This window comes from Papaver somniferum, unplaced genomic scaffold (genome assembly GCF_003573695.1).
Source record: "Papaver somniferum cultivar HN1 unplaced genomic scaffold, ASM357369v1 unplaced-scaffold_35, whole genome shotgun sequence".
Taxonomy (NCBI): domain Eukaryota; kingdom Viridiplantae; phylum Streptophyta; class Magnoliopsida; order Ranunculales; family Papaveraceae; genus Papaver; species Papaver somniferum.
Window position 1 is genome coordinate 4,027,570 of NW_020645971.1, and position 22,857 is coordinate 4,050,426.

The window sequence follows — 22,857 nt, forward strand, 5'->3', positions numbered from 1 at the left end:
TCGATCACTCCTTCATGAGAAGTTTGAGTCTGTCCGATCATTTTCCCGTTTGTTGATGCCAGGTCGAGGTTTGTGCAAGATTGGTTATCCTTCCGTGATTCTTTTGTAGGGAGAGGTGTTGAATGTCGCATGTTTGAGCAGAAGCTTTCCTTTTTCTTCCTTGATCAACAATGTTCATGGAAGGTTGGACATCGTAATTTTTGTTGATCAGGCGTCGGCTGCTCCGATGTTCCTCGACCTTGTAGACTTTGCTCAGTAAAGCAGGTGTAGTAGTCTATGATCGTTTTGGCTTCTTCATGAAGTTCTGAGAAAGTGTGGAACCGAAGGTCTTCCAACAAGGCTCTGTAGACCGAGATCATTTTTTTGACGCACAAGTATACATGTTGTTGCTATGTGACGTTTGGGTCGTGGCAGTCCAAGGCTTGAATTATGAACCTTTTCACATAATCATCAGGATGTTCGCTGCTCCTTCAAAACATCCTTCCTAGATCAGAGAGAGTGACTTGCTCTGACACGAAGAAGTATTTTCTGTAGAAAGCATTAATCATCTTCCCCAATCGGTGATACTTCCCGGTGCGATGTTGTTGTACCAGGTGTATGCTCTGCCTGTCAGAAACTTTGAAAATTCCTTCAGACGGACGACATGGTTGTGCTCGTGTTCGCCCAATAGAAATATGTTCCCGAGCATTGCCTGTTCCGTCATACAAAGTGAAGGTTGGAGAGGTATAACCTTTTGAAAGAGGAATCTTTGCGTAGCAGCAGGGTACGGAGGATGGTGACGATGGACATGTGGGGTTTTGTTTTTTCCACGGTTTTCCAGAAGGCGTTCCAAATCCTCCCGAGTGATGAAGTTTGATGACTCCTTCAACGATGGATTGTCTGCAGCTTTGCGGACTTCATCATCATCTACTGTATGAATCGGAATTACCTCAGGATCAGCGTCTGAGGATTTTTCCTTCTCTTTTCCTTTTCCTTGGGTCTACCTTGTATCAGTGAGAGCTTTCTGTTGATTAAACAGCTTCTTCTGTGCTGTAGCCATATTGGTTTGATTCTTTGCAAGAGTCTCTTGCATTTTGATGAGATCAGCAATGGTAGGTGGTGGATTTCCTCTGACTTCCTCAGGGTGTCGTCCGGACAGTGGATGACCTTCAATGTGAGGAGGAGTAATATCACCGCCATCAGTGTTGGAGGTCGGAATTGTCTCCGGGGTATTCAGACTGTTGTTGTTGCTAGTGCTAGCATGGTTTGTGTTAGGATTCGTAACTGAACCTGACCTGAGATCAACCATCTTGTGAAATTGTGAGATTGCAACCGAGAGAATGATCTCCCACTGTGGTCGCCAATCTGTAGATGGGGAAAAACGATTTGCTGGTTTTTAAGGAATTGAGGAGACGACCGTACGGAGGAGACTCCTCGAACCGAGCGAAATGTTAAACCTCACACAGATGCACCGCTGTAAAGGGGGTGCTTTAGATTCGAGAGATCAATCTGTAGTACTCCGGCCTAAATCAAGACAATGAACGTTCCAGAGTAAATTCGGTCACAAGAGAGGATGGGTTGATCTGTAGGAGGGAAGATGATAAATGTGTGGAATCAATGGTAATCAAAGATTGTGGGTGTGTGAATTCCGAATACGATAAGCTCTGAGTGATTGAAATTGCTCAATTGAGAGTAGTTGCTCAATTGATGAGTTTATGATCTCGTGTTGTCGATGAGACGTGAGATTGATGATACTGATGATGCTTCAATCATGATTCAGAGACTTATTTATATTGCTGGAATTGTAGACACCATGATTCCATAAAGTGTGACAATTGATGGAATCAAGGAGTGGGGAAGTAAAGATCGTTTTTGAAACCAGTTGCTCAACGTGTGGAGACTTGGTCGATTTTCCACCCACTACCTCGTGAATTCCTTCAACTGATTGCACGACTTGCTCTTATTCCATCGTGTGTTTGAACACACGTGTCGTAGACCGCCAGACCAAAACCCTAAGTGATATCCCCCAAAGTGACACGATTGACGTCTCATGGTTTGTTAGTCAATTGATGACTTCGTGGTTTGATGGGAAGATGAGTCCATGTAGTTGTTGAGTGTAGAACATGATGTTCTGAAACTCATGAATTGAACATGTCATGAGACAGAGGTATAGTTCTTACGACGAAGTGAGCAAACATTTCTCATTCGATGGACCGTTGAATATTCATTGTTGAATCAATATTCCTTGGTTTGAGAAAATATTCATCATCTGAGCAAGTTTTGCTCATGTGATGAATTGTTGAATATTTGATCGTCTGAGCATGTGTTGCTCATATGATGGATTATTGGCAGCGTACCACAAATATTAATTAGAATACTGGTCATTGAACCGAGCGTAATTAATAAAATTAATGACCATGAGGTCGTCGTAAATTATTAAGGTTGGATTCTGGAATGATGATCCTTGGATTCAGAAACCCTAATTTGATCAATTGATGATCAATTCATGGTTCGTCAGAATTTCAACCATGAGACGAAGGAGGGAGCGACTAATGGGACTGTGGATCAACCATGTAGTGTCCATATGCTCACGTGAGCAAATACGAAGGACTCATGAAGAGTTGACGATTTTTTGGTGAAAGAATGATTAAATGCTGGTTTAATCATTTATTCGAAAATGCTCGTCTGAGCCTTAGGTGAGAAAACCTAATTAATTATAACGAGGCGAGGGACCGACCATGGAGTCATGAAACCGGCCCTGGGTTGTCACGTGACCGCCTGACGATCACTTCATGAAAATCCAAAGTGTTTAGAAGAGTTTTGGACCTAATACGAGCAATTGTGCAAATTAGGTCAAAACTGTGGAAATTGATGGGACCGGATTCCGTGAGCCAAAGAGCCAATCTTGGTCGGTCAAGATAGCGTGCTCGTGTCCCCAAGGCCAAAATTAGTCCTGATAATTTTGATATTTTCTGACGTGCAATTGAGCATCCATTCGAGAAAATATGCCAAAATTAGGGTTTCGACGAAATTGAGGAAAACACCATGAGATGATGAAAGATAATTATAAAATAAGGAATGAGGAGGCGTGGGACCGCCGTGGTCAAGGCATGGTCGGCTGGTCGTGACCACGGTCCCATGGTGCCTTTTTCTTAATTTTATAATATTTTGATGATTTTATGAAAAATTCATGAATTTTGAGAAATTTGATGAATTTAAGGAGTTTCCATGAATTGAAGGAGTTTTCATGAGTTCAAGGAAGCAAAAAATATTAAAATAATAAAAACAAGGGTGTGTGGGACCGTGGAAGGCATGGCCGGCCGGCTTGAGCCCGGTCCCACGAGTTTCCCTAATTTTTGTGTATTTTTTATGTATTTTTGATGAATTGAGGGAATTTTTCCTAATTTGAGAGAAATACCATGAAATCAAGGAATTTGATGAACTCATGGAAAACTAATAATAATAAAATAATAAAACAAAGGGGCATGTGGGACCAGCTAGGGCATGGCCGGCCGGCCAAGGCCCGATCCCACAAGTTTTCATAATTTATTTTATTTTATTATTATTTGATGATTTGTGCAAAAATACCATGAAATCAAGGAGTTTTTTCATGAAATTAGAGAAATAATAATAATAATAATAAAATAATAAGGAACTGTGGGGTGTGGGGCCGGTTGGGACCAAGGCATGGCCGATTGGCCAATGGTTACTCCCTACACTCCTTTCCTTAATTTTATATTATTTTTTATGGATTTATGGAAGTACCATGAAACCGAGGAGTTTCCTCGAGACGAAGGAGATTTGATAAAATGAGAGAATTTTCGTCAAATCATGGAAAATAATAAAAATGCATTAAAAATATAAAATTGTCGTGGGATTGACCACGACACGGTCGGTTGGTCGTGTGTCCGTGCTCCCAGCACCCTGGTCAATATTTTTAATTATTTATTATTTTCTTCTCTATTTTGTATAGGTTCATCGTTTCGTTGTATTTTTTGAAATACTCGTTCGTGCGGTGACTGTTAGTGTATGTCGTTGAATATACTTTCACCATTCGAATCGGGGCTTACTTAGAGGTAGCTCAGACGCCCGGTTGTTGATTATTTATTACTACTTGTGGAATTTGGTGGAGAATAATTCACAAAACTGAGCAATAAGATGTTTATTATTAATTCGTAAGATCAGCTGAGGATTCGACTACGAATTCAGAATAATAAAGTGAGCATTACCGTTCCATGGGATCATAGATTCGACCATAGAATCGGAGTAATTAAGATTTATCTATTACCATTTATGAGACCAGTTGTGGATTCGATCATGGAATCGGAGTAATGAGATAATATAGTTATTGATATTCTATGAGATCAAGATGTGGATTCGATCATAGAATCAGAACAATTGTTTATTGCCATTCCATGGGACCAGTCGTGGATTCGACCATGGAATAGGAGCAATTGTTATTGCCATTCCATACCAGTCGTGGATTCGACCATGGAATAAGAGCAATAATAGATTATTCTGGGAATTCAGTAGTGAATGTCACGGCAGAATTAATCTTAATTAGGAATAATTAACTTTGTGGCTCTATACTAGCAGAGCAAGCTGTCTAGAAGCATTAATTATCCCGATATGAGCTTGTCGGTAAGTCATATTCTTTATATAGTCAGGGTAAACTCGTTGTTTGTTCCTGAAGACGTTATCGCTCTATACTAGCAGAGCAAGCTGTCTAGGAGCCGTCCATCTCGTGATACTATATAGAAATAATCACTGAAAGTGTTCAGTATTGATGAGATATGCCGTTGTCCAGTCGTGAGACTACATATCTACATGTACTCTGAGAGACAGTACGCTCCGTTGAGAATTCGATGAGAGACCCGTGTCTCAATACTCACGTCTGATTGCTGGATCAGTGCTTCGTATAATTATGAGTTTACGATTTTATCCCTTGTCGAAAATCCACCATCTACAATACCTAAGTAGATGATGTTCTAAAATCGGTTTGTTCATGAACTAATACAGTTATATATAATAAGGAATGCAATCTTTTGCAAACCGTGGCTATAATGTTCATGACTTGATTCATGTGAATCAAAATCGATTTTGCTTCAATTGTATCTTGTATACTTGTATGAGAATATAAACAATTGAACAACTCTAGAACTAGTTTCATTTGAGTCATTTGGACTAGTTATGGTTGAGATGAATAAGGTTAATATGAAAGTGTTCATATGGCTAACTTCGGTTAACTATTGTTGAGCCAACAAGGTGTACACGTTTAGGTACGGTTACTCAAACCTAAATGAAAGTACATTTCATTTGTGTGTAACAAGCTAAGTTCGATCTAATGGTTGAAAGATATTAGCTTGAGTCTAATCAGGTTTTCATCGGTGAATATTGAATGCTTAGTTACCAAGGTAGCATTGATTGTAAACCCTGATTTGAAGACTATATAAAGGAGAACTCTAGCAACTGGGAAACCTAATCTCCAGACCTCTTGTGTGCTACTAGTTGCGAATAGAGTCGATTCTCCTTTAACCTTAGGTTTTTCACGAAACCCTGTAGGTTGACGACTTGATGACTTCATTGGGATTGTGAAGCCAGACCCAACTATTTTCTCTGTAGTTGCGTGATCTGATCTTGTTGTTTCTATCGTGATTGAGTATTGTCTTCTTTAAGATTGGATTCTCCGATAGGCAAAAGAAAATGTAATCACAAACATCTCCGTCTCATCGTTTGTGATTCCACAATATATTGTTTTTCTACCATACTGTTTGTGGGTGAAAACTGTTTCTGCTGATTTTGGTAATTTTGGGTGTGTGGATGAGAAACGAATCTAAACCCTAAACAATGCACTGTATGGGAGTAATTTTGGTTCGAGAGATCAATTTGTACAATCCTGGCCTAAACCAAGAAATGGTCGTTCCAGGCTTGCTTCGGTCACAAAGTGAAGGAGAAGGGTTGGTCTTAGGGAGGGAAGCGAAGAGAGTGTTAAGACCAGAATGGTTAATTCTGAAGGTGTGGCTTGTTTTATGACTTGTATCAGAAAGTGGAACTGGCTTGCAGAGTGAAAAGCTACCAGTTCTTGGTGATTTCTGGATACTATGTTGTTGCCGACCAAAACTTGTTGTTTGGTGGAAATAGGTGAAGCCTATTTATACAAGTCATATTGAAACGTACCATGGTCTCATAGGAAGTGGGAACGATTGGCTGATGGAAGAGTGGAGTAACGTATAACCGTTAGAAACCCATACTTCCATGATGAAGGAAGTGGATCCGTTTACACCCGTTACTTCTTGCCGCCACTAATTTTCCCTCTTCATGACACTTTCTTATAACGGGAGTATTGCACGCCGCACGGTGTAAACCTCCATATCAATACCCTGATGAGTATCCCCGAGTTTGTGACATGTTTGATGCCTCGAGTGTTTTCGTGGAAAACATGTATCACTTTTCTATGTGTGGCAAGTCAAAGTCAAGAGTCTTGCCGCAGGAAAATAGCATGTGATGCTATTAGGCACGTCTTGGATGGTCTCCTAAAACTTGCCACAAATCCGTCAGTTCGGTGGCGAACTTGGATGGCTGAGATTGCATCTCATGAGGAAGGGTAGCCGTTGATTATGGATACCTTCTGTTGGTGCCTGGTAATGGCACAATGGTGTTTTTGGTGTATGCCAGTGGCACTGCGACACGACTAGTATAGCTCGTGCATGCCAGTGGCACGGTGGTATAAGTGGCACCTGGTGTAGACATGGCCACGAGATTAAGCGGCTGGTTGCCTAAAACTTGCCACAAGTCTGTCAGTTCAGTGGTGAATTTGAATGGCTGAGATTGCAGCTCATGAGGAAGGATGGCCATTGATTATGGCCATATCTTGTTGTATAGCAAAGTGGCGCCATTGGCATAGTGGCGTCTGGCGTAGCCATGGCATAGCGGTATGCCAGTGGCCTAGCCGTGGCAGCTGTTTTGGCATATTGGTGTTAGACCCAAATACGGCTCTGGCAACATTGGCCCTGTTGCTAAGTTAAACTTTAAGGCCTTAGGAGAATCACTTAACCTAGTTGACATGGCGACTTTAGCTAAACTAGGGTTTGGCATATCGAAACCTTAATTAGCACGTGCGCTACGGCACCGTGGCGTGGCTGAGATAGTTGGCGCATGCCAGTGGCACGATGATGCAATTAGCGCCTGGCGTAGCCATGGCTGCTAGATTTTGGCACATTGGTGTTAGACCCGAAATGTGGCGTGGCAATATTGGCCCTGTTGCCACATCGATCCCAATTCTCTGGGGAATGTTACTTGGCTTGGTTGGCGTAGCAACTTTGCCTAAATTAGGGTTTGGCATGCCGAAACCCTGATTAGTGTGGCATGCGGACGCGGCATGGAGACACTTTTGTGTAAATGGTACCATAGCCGTGCCAAGGGAACTATAACAAGGCCATGGTGTGGAAACGGCCACAGGAGTAAGGATTGTCGTGGGTGGCTATGATATGACGCTATTCCTAGGGATTCTTGGGTCCCACATGGCTCGTGGCATGTTTTGGCATGCTGCCGCAAAGTGGCATGTTGGCATGCCGCTTATCTCATTGGCGCAACATGGCACGTTTGGCATGTTGGCTCGGTTTTTGGAAAGCCAATTGGCTTCGTGACTATCTGGCGCAGTTTCCCATTTTTAACACTGTGGTAAGTTTAGAGCAACCTGATTGGTCAGAAAAGAGGGCCGGCCAAGCATGGGCGTGGCTACACTTCTTGTGTGAGTGTGGCGGCTTTAGAGCGACCTGATTGATCGATGAGAAATGGGGTCGGCAAGTATGGGCCCAACCACAACTTATGTGCGTGTGGCGAGTTTAAGGCGACCTGATTGGTCGAGGAAAATAGGGCCGGTTTAGGATGGGGCGTGGCCGATGGAAAATGGCGCCGGCTGGTTTAAGGCATGTCCACGCCTCTCTTTGCTGCTGCACCTATCCTGCGGCTCCTTGTTTTCTGATTCTGGGCAAGATTTTGCACCTACTAATCCATGGCAGATTAATCACCTAGTTTGCCTATGCTTAATTTCGACAAGCAAGGTCTGATATACTGAGCAAGGCGCAAAACCCTAACTTTTGCAAGGTAGTCAGGGTAATTGATTGAATTACATGTATTGAGTCAGAGTTCTTTTAAGTTCATTACCAGAGAGCAGCATGCTTTCTGATTGAATACCTTATGCAAAAACCTTATCCTTGATACTTGGAAATTCGTGCTACTTTGCTGCGAGTGAACAAAAATCGTCATGCCATATCAACATTAAGGGTTCAGCCGGGGAACATAGCACATAAAGCATTCAAAGAAACTTATATTAAGTGAATATAAGCAAGGTTCCAAAATTTACAGAATGTCTGGGATTGTTGCTACATGCACCATTCTGGGTAAATTTCACAAGAAAATATTGAGTTGATCAATGAATGTGTCGGTGAAGAGGTTGAACACTCATCACTTTTACATGGATCTGTCTCTTTGCAGAGTGACGACCTATTAAATGCCGGGTTTTACAATTTTATCCCTAAACTAAAAGCCACCATCAACCATACGATTAAGATTATTGTGAGGTGATTGATATTTCTAAGTTGTTCTTCGGGAATATAAGTGTGGTATATCAATTGGTTCCTGTTCACCTTGATTTATCAAAATACGGAACAAAACTCATAGGTTTACCTGTGGGAAACAGATTTATCTATACAATAGAATTTTCTGTGTGAGACAGATTTCTTTATCAAGTATTCGACTTTGGTTCGTAGCAACTCTTAGTTGTGGGTGAGATCAGCTAAGGGAATCAAGTGCGTAGAGTCCTACTGAGATTCAGAGACGTAAGGAGCGCAACTGTACCTTGATCGGTGTGAGATTGATTTGGGCTCAACTACATCCCAGTACGAAGTTAACTTGGAGTAGGCTAGTTTCTGTAGCGGATTAATATAGTTTGGTGTTCAAATTTGAACTAGGTCCCAGGGATTTTCTGCATTTGCAGTTTCCTCGTTAACAAAATTTCTGGTGTCTGTGTTATTTCTTTTCCGCATTATATTTTGTTATATAATATAAATATCATAGGTTGTGTGTAGTTCAATCAATTAGAGAATCCAACCTTTGGTTGTTGATTTTATTGATTGACACTTGAACATTGGTCTTTGGTACCGTTCAAGTTGTTTCACATAATAATCAGGCTCACGGATTCTATCTGTTTGATTTACTGATTACATTGTGAAACAGAGATACAACTCTTGGATATATTTCCATTGATTGAGTATGACTGTCTAGTTGATTCTCTTGGAATTATATTGGAGTTTGTCCATACCGATTGATAAGCGAAAACCCCCGCTTTTTCAACAACCTATAAGAGTTAATCACGAAAGTTTCGCATACCACTTTAGATAACCAATATTAAAACTGAAACTCCAAGTAATTTTGTTTTAATATGTTATCAAGGAAACAATTTCCCGAAGAAATTTTCCCTAATAGTTTAACAAATCGACTAGGAAACTTAATTCCCTTGTTAAACCGATTGCGTATGTGCAATCGCTTATTTCGATAAAACCAAAATAAAGATCAGAATTAACTTTACTTCTCTCATTAGGCTCTAATTATTCAGACAATAACTTAGACCTTTCCCTTTAGACAAGACAAACACTAGGTTATTTAACTAGTTTTTTCTTGTCAAGGCATTCAATTAGACTTCAATAACCGAATCCTCCAAATTGATAAGTCTAACTAAGATCAGAACTAACTTAGTTTCTCTTATCCGGAATCAGTTTGGACTAAACAAATGATCCCGTATTTTGTTAATCCATAAACAATACAAAAAAACCAAAATAAATTGACTCGCACAATTATTTTCTTAACCGGAAGCAATTGAAACAAACATAGACATTATAACACCGCAGTTGCACCGAATTTCGTTAAGCAAAAACACTTGATACCCAATAATAAAGAAGATACCAAACAATAACCAAATAAATTGACACAGTTTTTCTTAACCGGAAACAATTGAATCATACACACACATCCATACACAATAATGGAATATACCAATTGTACTGAATTTTTTTTAAGCAAAAGCAAACTATATACAATATAACAGGCTTTTCTTAAATAGCAAAACGATTAACTAACAAATTCGTTACCTCAAATTCCGCAGCCTCTTCTCCTCAGAAAGATATATCATTAAGCGCAAGTTCAAATAAGAACTCTCCCCCAATATGTTGTCATCCTCTCGCAAGTAAAAAGAACAACAACAAAAGCAACCTAATCGGTTTTAACTAATGCGTGCCAGCAAAAGTTGAAAACCCGAAACACATATTTTATGCTAAACACAAGTCATGTAAACATAAATTGATTCAACATATTGTGACTTTTCACATATGAGTTTCAATCGGAACACCTTATGATCCTTTGCTAAATCCATGGGCTAGAACTTAATCCCGCTAAATCAAAAAGCCACACTGTAGATGGTGGATTTTCGACAAGGGCTAAAATCGTAAACTCATAATTATATGAAGCTCTGATCCAGCAATCAGATGTGAGTATTGAGACACGGGTCTCTCATCAAATTCTCAACGGAGAGTACTTTCTCTCAGAGTACATGTAGATATGTAGTCTCACGACTGGACAACATCATATCTCATGAATACTGAACACTTTCAGTGATTATTTCTATATAGTATCACGAGATGGACGGCTCCTAGACAGCTTTCTCTGCTAGTATAGAGCGATAACGTCTTCAGGAACAAACAACGAGTTTACCCTGACTATATAAAGGATATGACTTACCGACAAGCTCATATCGGGATAATTAATGCTCCTAGACAACTTGCTCTGCTAGTATAGAGCCACAAAGTTAATTATTCCTAATTAAGATTAATTCTGTCGTGACATTCACTACTGAATTCCCAGAATAATATATTATTGCTCCTATTCCATGGTCGAATCCACGACTGGTCCCATGGAATGGCAATAACAATTGATCCTATTACATGGTCGAATCCACGACTGGTCCCATGGAATGGCAATAAACAATTTTTTTGATTCTATGATCGAATCCACGGCTTGATCTCATAGAATAGCAATAACTATATTATCTCATTACTCCGATTTCAAGATCGAATCCACAACTGGTCTCATAAATGGTAACAGATAAAACTTAATTACTCCGATTCTATGGTCGAATATACGATCCCATGGAATGGTAATGCTCACTTTATTATTCTGAATTCGTAGTCGAATCCTCAGCTGATCCTATGAATTAATAATAAACATCTTATTACTCATTTTTGTGAATTTTTCTCCACTGAATTCCACAATTAGTAATAAATAATCAATAATCGGGCGTCTGAGCTACCTCTAAGTAAGTCCCGATTCAAATAGTGAAAGTGTATTCAACGACGATACACTAACAGTCACCGCACGAACGAGTATTTCAAAATACAACGAAACGATGAACATATGCAAAATAAGGAAGAAAATAATAAATAATTAAAAATATTGACCAGGGTGCTGGGAGCACGGACACACGACCGACCGACCGTGTCGTGGTCAATCCCACGCCAGTTTTATATTTTTAATGCATTTTTATTATTTTCCATGATTTGATGAAAATTCTCTCATTTTATCAAATCTCCTTCGTCTCGATGAAACTCCTCGGTTTCATGGTATTTTCATAAATTCGTAAAAAATAATATAAAATTAAGGAAAGAAGTGTTGGGCGTGACCGTTGGCCAACCGGACATGCCTTGGTCCCAGCCGGCCCCACACCTCACGGTTCCTCATTATTTTATTATTATTATTATTTCTCTAATTTCATGAAAAAACTCCTTGATTTCATGGTATTTTGCACAAATCATCAAATAATAAATAAAATTATGAAAACTTGTGGGACCGGGCCACTAGCTGGCCGGCCATGCCCTAGACGGTCCCACATGCCCCTTGTTTTATTATTTTATTTTATTTATCCTTGAATTCATCAAATTCCTTGATTTCATGGTATTTCTCTCAAATTAGTAAAAATTCCCTCAAATCATGAAAAAATACTTAAAAAATATAAAAAATTATGAAAACTCATAGGACCGGGCCCCTAGCCGACCGGCCACCCCAGGGTCCCACACGCCCGTGTTTTTATTATTTTAATATTTTTTGCTTCCTTGAACTCATGAAAACTCCTTAAATTCATGGAAACTCCCTAAATTCATCAAATTTCTTAAAATTCATGAATTCTTCATAAAATCATCAAAGATATTATAAATTTAAGGAAAATGGCACCACGAGACCGTGGTCACGACCGGCCGACCATGCCTTGGCCGCGGCGGTCCCACGCCTCCTTATTCCTTATTTTATAATTATTTTCCATCATCTCATGGTGTTTTCCTCAGTTTCGTCGAAACCCTAATTTTGGCATATTTTCTCGAATGGATGCTCAATTGCACGCCAGAAAATATCAAAATTCTCAGGACTGAGACGCGGACGCCTTGGGGACACGAGCACGCTATCTTGACCGACAAAGATTGGCTCTTTGGGTTACAGAAGCCGGTCCCATCAAGTTTAACAGTTTTGACCTAATTTGCACAATTGCACGTATTAGGTCCGAAACTCTTCCAAACACTTTGGATTTCATGAAGTGATCATCAGGCGGTCACGTGATTAACCAGGGCCGGTTTCATGACCCCATGGTCGGTCCCTCACGTCATAATTAATTAGGTTTTCTCACCTAAGGCTCAGACGAATAAATGATTAAACCAGCATTTAATCATTCTTTCACCAACAAATCATCAACTCTTCAGGAGTTCTTTGTATTTGCTCACGTGAGCATATGGACACTACATGGTTGATCCACGGTCCCATGTAGTCGTTCCCTCCTTCGTCCCATGGTTAAACTTCTGACGAATCATCAATTGATCAAATTAGGGTTTCTGAATCCAAGGATCATCATTCCAGATTCCAACCTTAATAATTTTACGACGACCTCATAATCATTAATTTTATTAATTATGCTCGGTTCAACGACCAATATTCTAATTAATATTTTTGGTACACTGCCAATAATCTATCAGATGAGCAACACATGCTCAGACGATCAAATATTTAACAATTCATCACATGAGCAACACTTGCTCAGATGATAAATATTTGCTCAAACCAAGGAATATTGGTTCAACAATCAATATTCAACGATCCATCGAATGAGCAATACTTGCTCACTTCATCGTAAGAACTATACCTCTGTCTCATGACATGTTCAATTCATGAGTTTCAGAACATCATGTTCAACTCAGCAACTACATGGACTCATCTTCCCATCAAACCACGAAGTCATCAATTGACTAACATACCACGAGACGTCAATCGTGTCACTTTGGGGGGGATATCACTTAGGGTTTTGGTCTGGCGGTCTACGGCACGTGTGTTCTAACACACGATGGAATGTGAGAAAGTCGTGCAATCAGTTGAAGGAATTCACGAGGTAGTGGGTGGAAAATCGACCAACTCTCCACACATTGAGCAACTGGTTTCAAACACGATCTCCACTTCCCCACTCCTTGATTCCATCAACTGTCACACTTCATGGGGTCATGGTGTCTAAAATTCTAGCAATATAAATAAGTCTCTGAATCATGATTTAGGGAGGGGCATCAACAGTGTTGTCAATCTCACGTCTCATCGACAACACGAGATCATCAACTCATCAATTGAGCAACTACTCTCAGTTGAGCAATTTCAATCATTCAGAGCTTATCATTTTCAGAATTCACACACCCACAATCTTTGATTACCATTGATTCCATACATTTCCCAGCTTCCCTCCTACAGATCAACCCATCCTCTCTTGTGACCGAATTTACTCTGGAACGATCATTGTCTTGATTTAGGCCGGAGTACTACAGATTGATCTCTCGAATCTAAATCACCCCCTTTGCAGCGGTGCATCTGTGTGAGGTTTAGTATTTCGCTCGGTTCGAGGAGTCTCCTCCGTACGGTCGTCTCCTCAATTCCTTAAAAACCAGCAAATCTTTTTTCCCTATCTACAGATTGGCGACCACAATGGGAGATTAATCTCTCGGTTAGAATCTAACAATTTCACAAGATGGTTGGTCTTAGGACTAATTCAACTAATTCAGATAAGAATATTTCAAACGGCAACATTCCTCATGTTACACCTGGCGGCATGGAAGGCAGAGGGATCCCTACTTTGGCAGAGTTGGCTCAAATCCTAGAGGTCCATACCAGGAACACGGACCTGATGAAGGAGACTATGAACCACATCCTCGACTTTCTCATCAGATTAACATCCGAGTTAGGCGGTATCTCCGCTCCAGAAGCCTCAACACCGGAGACCGAAGCGTCATCTGATCCTCAAATCAACAGCTTCACCACATACGAGAAGCCGGTGGAATAAGAGGTCACACATTTGATCGAAAATCTATGTGAACTCCTACACTTCTCCAGGGATCAGCACACAAACACATTTTCATCACTCAACCAGATATCATCCAGCGTGCAAATAACGCCACCAATACCATCAGTTGAAGAAGTCTCCCTAGTGCTTGGGAATTCGATCGACAACATTTCTTTTGGAGAAGAAGGTCGCATGACAGATGAAGGACACAACCGAGCGTTGTATGTCACTGGTTTCATCAAAGGCACCGAATTTAGAAGATCTCTTTTCGACACCGGTGCTTCCACCAACATTTTCACTATTGAAGACTCTCAGGATGGACAGATTCCCACAAGGTAAAATCGTTCGCTATCCCATCCTAATGACAGGATTTGAAGGAAGTCAAAGCCATATATATGGATATGCATACATAGATTTGAGGGTGGGGCCGATTCGATCGAAAACAAAGTTTCATGTGATCGAGCAAGAACCTGACTACCACATAATACTGGGACGCCCATGGCTCCATGATAACAAGGTGGTTCCTTCAACATACCATCAATGCATGAAGGCTCTGCTCGACAATAAGATCGTTCGCATTCCGGCTTCATCATCTCCTTATGCTCCCGTCTATGATACTGAGTTCCTTGAATCTCAAAAAGGCGTCCCAGAACCTCCAAGCAGGATTCGAAGTACTCCACTTCCAAGCTGGAAGACTATCGAGAAGGTTGATAACGATCCGTCATCCTCAGCTGCTATAATGATCAAGTCACCTACTACACCGACTAAACGCCATAATGATCAAGTCTCAACTCCAGGGTCAAACTTCACGACCGATCGAGATGTAGAAGGGAGAGTCATTTATCACTGACGGAAAGATGAGCAATTAATCGGGGAGAACGATGAAAAGTCTCCCCACCATGAAGAATCGTGTCAGAGTGAGCTATCACTTGAAGAAGAAGTCCAGGATGCCCCACGACAACTACAGGACGACACTGACTCTACCACTGACGATCTTGAAACAATCAACATTGGGACTGAAGACGATCCAAGGCCAATCCTGATCAGTTCAGCACTATCACCAGAGGAGCGGACCGAGCTGATAAAATTATTGAAAGAATATCAAGATGTCTTCGCCTGGACGTACGAAGAAATGTCGGGTCTGGATGACAAACTCGTCACCCATCACCTGCACATCGTCCCTGGTTCCAAAGCTGTCAAACAACCGCCCAGACAATTTAGACACGAAGTCGAGGAGCAAATCAAGGTCGAAATCCAGAAACTGTTGGCAGCAGGGTTCATCAAGCCTATTCTTCATCCAACGTGGCTAGCAAATGTGGTACCTGTTAAGAAGAAAAATGGTCAAATCAGATGTTGTGTCGACTTCAGGAACTTGAATAAATGTTGTCCAAAGGATGATTTTCCTCTACCCAACATTGACATGCTCGTCGATGCAACCAGTGGTCACGGTATGTTCTCATTCATGGACGGCTATAGTGGGTACAACCAGATCAAGATGTATGAACATGACGCCAACAAGACTGCGTTCCGTACTCCCATTGGGAATTTTCACTACACTGTGATGCCCTTTGGATTAAAGAATGCTGGTGCCACCTATCAACGAGCCATGACTGCCATATTCCACGACATGATGCACAAGCAAGTAGAAGACTATGTTGATGATGTGGTGGTAAAATCGAAGACTCGAGCATCTCATCTCGAAGTTCTAAGGCAGGTGTTTGAAAGATGCAGAGAATACAAATTAAAAATGAATCCTTTAAAGTGCGCATTCGGAGTTTCTTCCGGAAAATTCTTAGGATTCCTGGTCACGGCTGAAGGGATCAAAGTCGACCCAGACAAGGCAAAAGCTATTACCACCATGCCTCCTCCACGTACCGTGAAGGAACTACAGAGCTTTATGGGCAAGGTAAATTATATTCGACGCTTCATTCCTGGATTAGCTCAACTCATTGCTTCGTTCACACCTCTGCTGAAGAAAGGAGCAAGCTTCACCTGGACAGCTGTTCAACAAGAAGCTTTCCATAAAATACAACAGATATTATTGTCACCCCGTCATGAGGTCTCCAGTGCAGGGACGACCTCTGATTCTTTACACAGCCTCCAGTGACGTCGCCATCGCACTCCTCTCGCTCAGGAAGACGACGAAGGCGTCGAACGACCGATTTACTACTTCAGCCGCACAATGAGAGATGCTCAACTCCGATATCCAAAGGCCGAAAGGGCATGCCTGGCATTGGTACATGCAATCCAGAAGTTCAGACATTACTTACTATCTAACAGGGTCGTACTCATCTCCAAAGCTGATCCCATAAAGTTCTTGCTATCAAAGCCAGCCTTGATAGGGAGACCAGCGAAGTGGCTACTCCAGATGTCAGAATTTGACATAGCTTGCACGCCACCTAAAGCCATCAAAGGTCAAGCGGTCGCAGACTTGCTCGCTGCTTTTCCAGGGGAAGACACAACAACACTACATGAAGAAGTGCCCGGCGAATTCCCAGACATCTTGGTCATCAAGGAAGAAACATGGCTTCTATACTTTGATGGATCTGCCACCCCTAGTAGTGACACCGGAGGAGGGGCATAGCTGGTGTCTCCATCTGGTGAAGTTTTCTCACATTCGTTCAAGTTGGATTTCCACTGCACCAACAACTCAGCGGAATATGAAGCCTTCCTATTAGGATTATCCTTGGCCAAGCAAGCAGGAGCAACACACCTCGAGATAAGGGGAGATTCAAAATTATTGGTCAACCATGAATGGAACATATTCTCTCAAAGAAATCACACTTGCTCCATTCAGAACCGAAGCTCAGCGACTGTTGACCTATTTTGCTGACGCAACGATCGTCCATACTGGACGGACTAACAATAGGCATGCTGATTGCCTAGCAACTCTCGCCTCCAAGCTGCAATTCGAAGGAGCAAGAAAACGATCACTGTACAGAGGCGTACGTATCTTCAACTTGGCTCACTCAGATCGAAGACATTCCAGCGAACGATTGGCGAGCACCCATCATTCATGAATTGAGCAGCTCTATTTCAGAAGGCCAAGTCAGCCTCAAGGAATTGAAGAACTACTTCTTGCTTCATGGAGGGCTATACTATCGAAACCCTGATGGATCTCTATCACGATGTCTTGGGAGCGACGAAGCGGAAGAACACTCAAGCGCATACATGAGAAGTCTGCGGGCAAACGTTAGTGGTAACACTTTACAGAAAGCTTCAAAGAATGGGGTACTACTGGCCATCCATGGAGACTCAGTCAAGATTTACAAGGATCTTGTCCTGATTGCCAAACACCTCCTCATCACTTGGAGGTTTTGACGGTCCACCACACTGGGGACTGGAGGGAGCCTTACATCAAATACCTCCGGGACAACGAACTACCACTGGAAAAGAAGCAAGCAGTCAAACTCATTCAGAAAGCTAAGAGATTCGTCTATCTCGATGGGATCTTATACCGCAAAAGCTTTGGTGGAATTTACTGAGGTGCTTAGCCGAACATGAAATCCCTACAATCCTGAAGGAAGTACATGATGGAGAACATCAAGGAAAGAGGAAACTATTTCTTCAAATTCATGAGAAATATTATTGGCCAACCATGGAAGATGATGCAGCCGCACACGTTCAGAGGTGTCACCAATGCCAAACCCATGGTAATCTCATCCACACTCCTTGTCTCCCGTTGAATTCTGTGAATAGTGTGGCCTTTCTACAGCTGGGGACTAGATATCATTGGGAAGATCAATCCAGCATCTTCAAAACAACATGAATACATCATCACTGCGACAGAGTACTTCACCAAGTGGGTCGAAGCTATTCCTCTTCGAAGCACCACTGGAGTTACGATTGCCGCCTTCATCAAAGAGCACATAATATGCAGATTCGGAGTTCCTAAGCATATCATCACAGATAACGGAACTCCTTTTGCCAATCAAGATGTTGAGAAGCTGCTCAATAAATATGGGATCAAACAAATCTTCTCCACGCCTTACTATCCACAAGGAAATGGTCAAGCAGAAAGTACCAACAAGACTTTGTCAGGATTATCAGTCGGACGATTCATGACAATCCTCGATCATGGCATGAGCAATTACCCATGGCTCTATGGGCTTACAGAACTGCACCAAGGAGCTCGATCGGTACTTCGCCATATTCCCTTGTCTATGGAGCCGACGCCATACTTCCAGCAGAAATCAAAGTTCCCTCAGCCAGGATTGCAGCATCCAGTGGTGTACAATGGGATGAGGCGAAATCTCCAGATCAAGAATCGCTGAGATATGCTGAATCAAGGAGAACCAAGGTGGAAAAATATGTGGAAGCTTACAAACAGAGGATCTCCAGAGCCTACAACAAAATGGTAAGACCTCGAACATTTCAAGTAGGAGATTTGGTATTAAAGACGGCAAAGCACATTCAACAAGACATGTTGCTCCTAAGTTCTCTCCTAAATGGGAAGGGCCATATGTTGTTATCAAAGCAGTGTCTAGCGGATACTACAAAATTTTAGCAATCAAGGAGGAAAGGAAGGAAACATCATCAATGGCAAATGGCTCAAAGCTTATTATGCCTGATCCATGAAACAAACTACCTCTTCATCATTTCAAGCATTTTCAAAAATGTAATTTCATTCCTCCAAAGAGCATGCGAATGCTCCTTTGTTCATTAAACATTTCATAAATGAGCAAAATTCGTTCATACCATGATCAACTGTTTCACCTAACTAGAAACTCAGATTTACTCAAAAAACAACAACCACAAATGCTCACTCAGAGCAAACCATCCAGCAACGGATAATCCCTGTAAGAAGCCTCGTCAAGCTTCTTCTGAAAAATCTTGGTCTTTGCCTTCAAGTCTTCGACCGCTTTCTCAACCCTTGCTGACTCCAGAGCCAGTATCCTCTCCTCATCCAGTAAAGCTGCATTCATGGAAATTGCATCAGCAGCCTCTGCCGCCTTATGAACCTTGATTATCTCAAGACGACGACGGAGCCAGCTTACATTGAATCGCAATATCTCACAATTCGAGATCATTTCATCCCATTGTGCAGTTCATGGTTTTTGACGTCTCGCAAGTGCATCTGATTCATTTCCTCGATGATCGGCAATAGCCCCGCTACCGTGGTTAAAAGGGTTGGAAGAAAACCTTTCCACACTTCTGTGGTAGCAATGTGACCATACTTCTTCCAGATCTTGGTGTACAGAGCGCATGACATTTGGGAATCACGAATCCGCCGACCATTTCATTGTCTGGGAAGGTATTAATCAATGGGGCTTCGAATAAAAGTCCAGCGGTTGGGTATTCACGAGCATGGACACGTCTCCAGTCTCCACGGATCCTGCAGAATCTTCACATGCCTGGTTACTGCTTTCCTCAACCTCAACCACGGTCACGGACTTTCCACTCTTTCTTCGTCTAGCATCGACGACGACACGGACATCCGCCTACGATGAAACGAAGGAGTGTTAATCCCGGGACTCAGTACAATCTCAAGAGTCATAGGTTTACTTACAGACGATCCAGCTTCAGCACGAGCCGATCCATACCGGGCAGGAGCTCTAACAGTCCGCTTAGGCCTTGCATTATGAGGAGTAGCATTCTTCTTACAGTCCTACGACAAATCATTCTCTTGTGATCAACAATCTCGATTGAACAGAGACAAGAAAGGAGAAGAAGAAGAAGTGTACAACTTACTGAGATAGACGTTGCTATTTCACGCTTCGACTGAAGATCATCTTGAGAAAAATTATTGCTCGACATGACGGCAAGAGGGTAGGATCAAAACTTCTCTGCACGATGAAACTGACTCAGGAATGGAAGAAATATTTGCGTGGATCATAGATTTGGAGTCTTGAAGAAGATATATATATCAGGCGATAGTCATCATATAGTCAACTCAGTTACGAGTTTCACTGAAACCCTAGGCTTCAAAGATCGATACGAAGACGCGGAGGAAAATAACACACTGGGGACTGAACATCACGGGTCAAAGGATAGGCCACGCGGCCTTGTACACGTCATGAATTCTCAGCCGTGTGTTATGTTACTTCTCATGAAAATCGACAAGTCATGATGAATTTGGATATATGGACATTGGTCCATGTCATGGATTAGAAGAAATCGACGTTAACAAAATGTTCATCATTCAGAAGAAAAGTCTAATTGAAGTAAAGTCTTTAAACAGTCAAAAGAAAGATATCCACTATGAAGACTAAAAGGGAATGCTCTAACGTCTAAAGAAGATGGAAGTAAAACTACTCGTCGGACTCATCCGAATTGTCAGCTTCATCGTCACTGTCCTTCTCGGAATCATCTTCTTCAGAGTCACTGTCAGGATCATTGGTGAAGTCCGGTGGACGGAAGATATCATCATCATCTGAATCCGAGTCTCTTCTGCTGCAGCTTCAGCTTCAATTTTCTTCATCATCCTCTGATGCTCTCTTTCATATCGATCAGGCTTAATGTAACGCTCGGATGGTTCCCATGTGATCTCTCTTCAGAAGCATCAGCATCAGAATCAGAAGGCACCCATCCAAGAATTGACGCTTCTCCTCAACCCTCTGTCTCTTACGCCGGGTGCGATTTTTCACGTTGACGGGCATCCTCCTTTTTGTCTTCAGCTCTCTTTTTTCGAGTTCAGCAAAAGAGACTCTTCGCTCACCCAAGGGAACATTAGGCTTCCCCTTTGGGTAACCCTAGCCTTTGATTTCGCTACAGGAGCGTCGGAATCCTCATCAGAAGAGCCAGGAAGAAGAAGAGGATACCAGTTATCGTAATTGCTTTTGTTGGTCGACATTTTCTGGAACCGGAAGATCAAAGATTACTACTATGTAAACAAACCAACATCAGCAAAAAAGGTAACTCTGAACTCTTACCTCTTTACAATTCTACAATGGTAGTAGTTATGCGTAAGAGTTAACACCTCAAACGTTTTCGTTCGAAAACTGCAAAAACGAACGAACTTTATTTAATTTCCGAAACTGATTTTTCATGAAATCACGGACACAATTTTCATAATGTGAACATTCACTATATATCATAAATATATTGTCTATCTTCGAAGGTTCCTCAAAACCCACGTTTGATTTTTCGAAAAAAAGCAATTAATGCAACTTGCATACATAAATCTCAAGGATTTTATTAATGAAAACAAATCATGCAAATAAAATATATCATCATATTTTGCACAATATATGTCACGGCTGCATATATAAAAAAAACTATTTTTCCTTCGTATCGTCGTTATTTGTCTTTAAAACGAAGGTTTATTTCAAAATATTGTGAAAGCTCACATCTCATACATATGATAAAGTTTTGTATTTACATGAAAGCTCATAAGCAAAATTTTATCACTGGACACAAGTTCATCATATGAATTTTCCTTCGAGTCGTCGTATTTGTCTTTAAAACGAAGGATTATTCGATTTCGTGAAAATTCACTCCTTTTATGATAAAACCTTGGTACACATGAAAGCTCATACACTAAGTTTTATCACTGGACCTAGGTTCATATATAAAAAAAAATCTCTCCTAAATCAGGGATTATAGTTAGTTTTCAAAACTAACGATCGAACGAACATACGTTTTCAAAAACGAGGGTTTTTCATAAAACTCACACTAATATACACACATGTATATTTTCATCATGATCAAATGAACAACTCATGAAGGTCACAACATCAGCAAACATCAAAAAAAAAAAAAAACCACGCACCTGGTCGGCCGGAAGTTGGCCGGCGGCAACGGCGACTGGCGGCGGGGCGAGTCAGGTGGCGGCGAACTTCAAGCTTCTCCTGCTGGCGTGAAGGAGAGGTGATGGAGAGATGGTGGAAAAATTAAAAAAAAAAGGATTAATTCCTTTTATACAATTTTATTTCCAAAACCTAATTTTAAGGATTTCCTTATTGGGCCCGACCCGCGAATCCTAACCGACCACGGACTCGTCGTCCAAACCAGCGGTTCAACACCAATTTATGCTCATCAAACGACGCTCCAATCATGACATTGAAGCCTTCATCAAGTCGTGGTTTGCTCATGCTCTCTAAATCCGGTAACGTCTCAACTTACGACTAAGTTCAATTACTGGTATTATTTATGGCCGGAAAATCACCATTTAATGCTGACTGAGGAACACAGCTTTCCTCAGTAAGCAGGGGACTTAATGTAGATGGTGGATTTTCGACAAGGCTAAAATCGTAAACTCATAATTATACGAAGCTCTGATCAGCAATCAGACGTGAGTATCGAGACACGGGTCTCTCATCGAATTCTCAACGGAGAGTACTTTCTCTCAGAGTACATGTAGATATGTAGTCTCACGACTGGACAACGGCATATCTCATGAATACTGAAACTTTCAGTGATTATTTCTATATAGTATCACGAGATGGACGGCTCCTAGACAGCTTGCTCTGCTAGTATAGAGCGATAACGTCTTCAGGAACAAACAACGAGTTTACCCTGACTATATA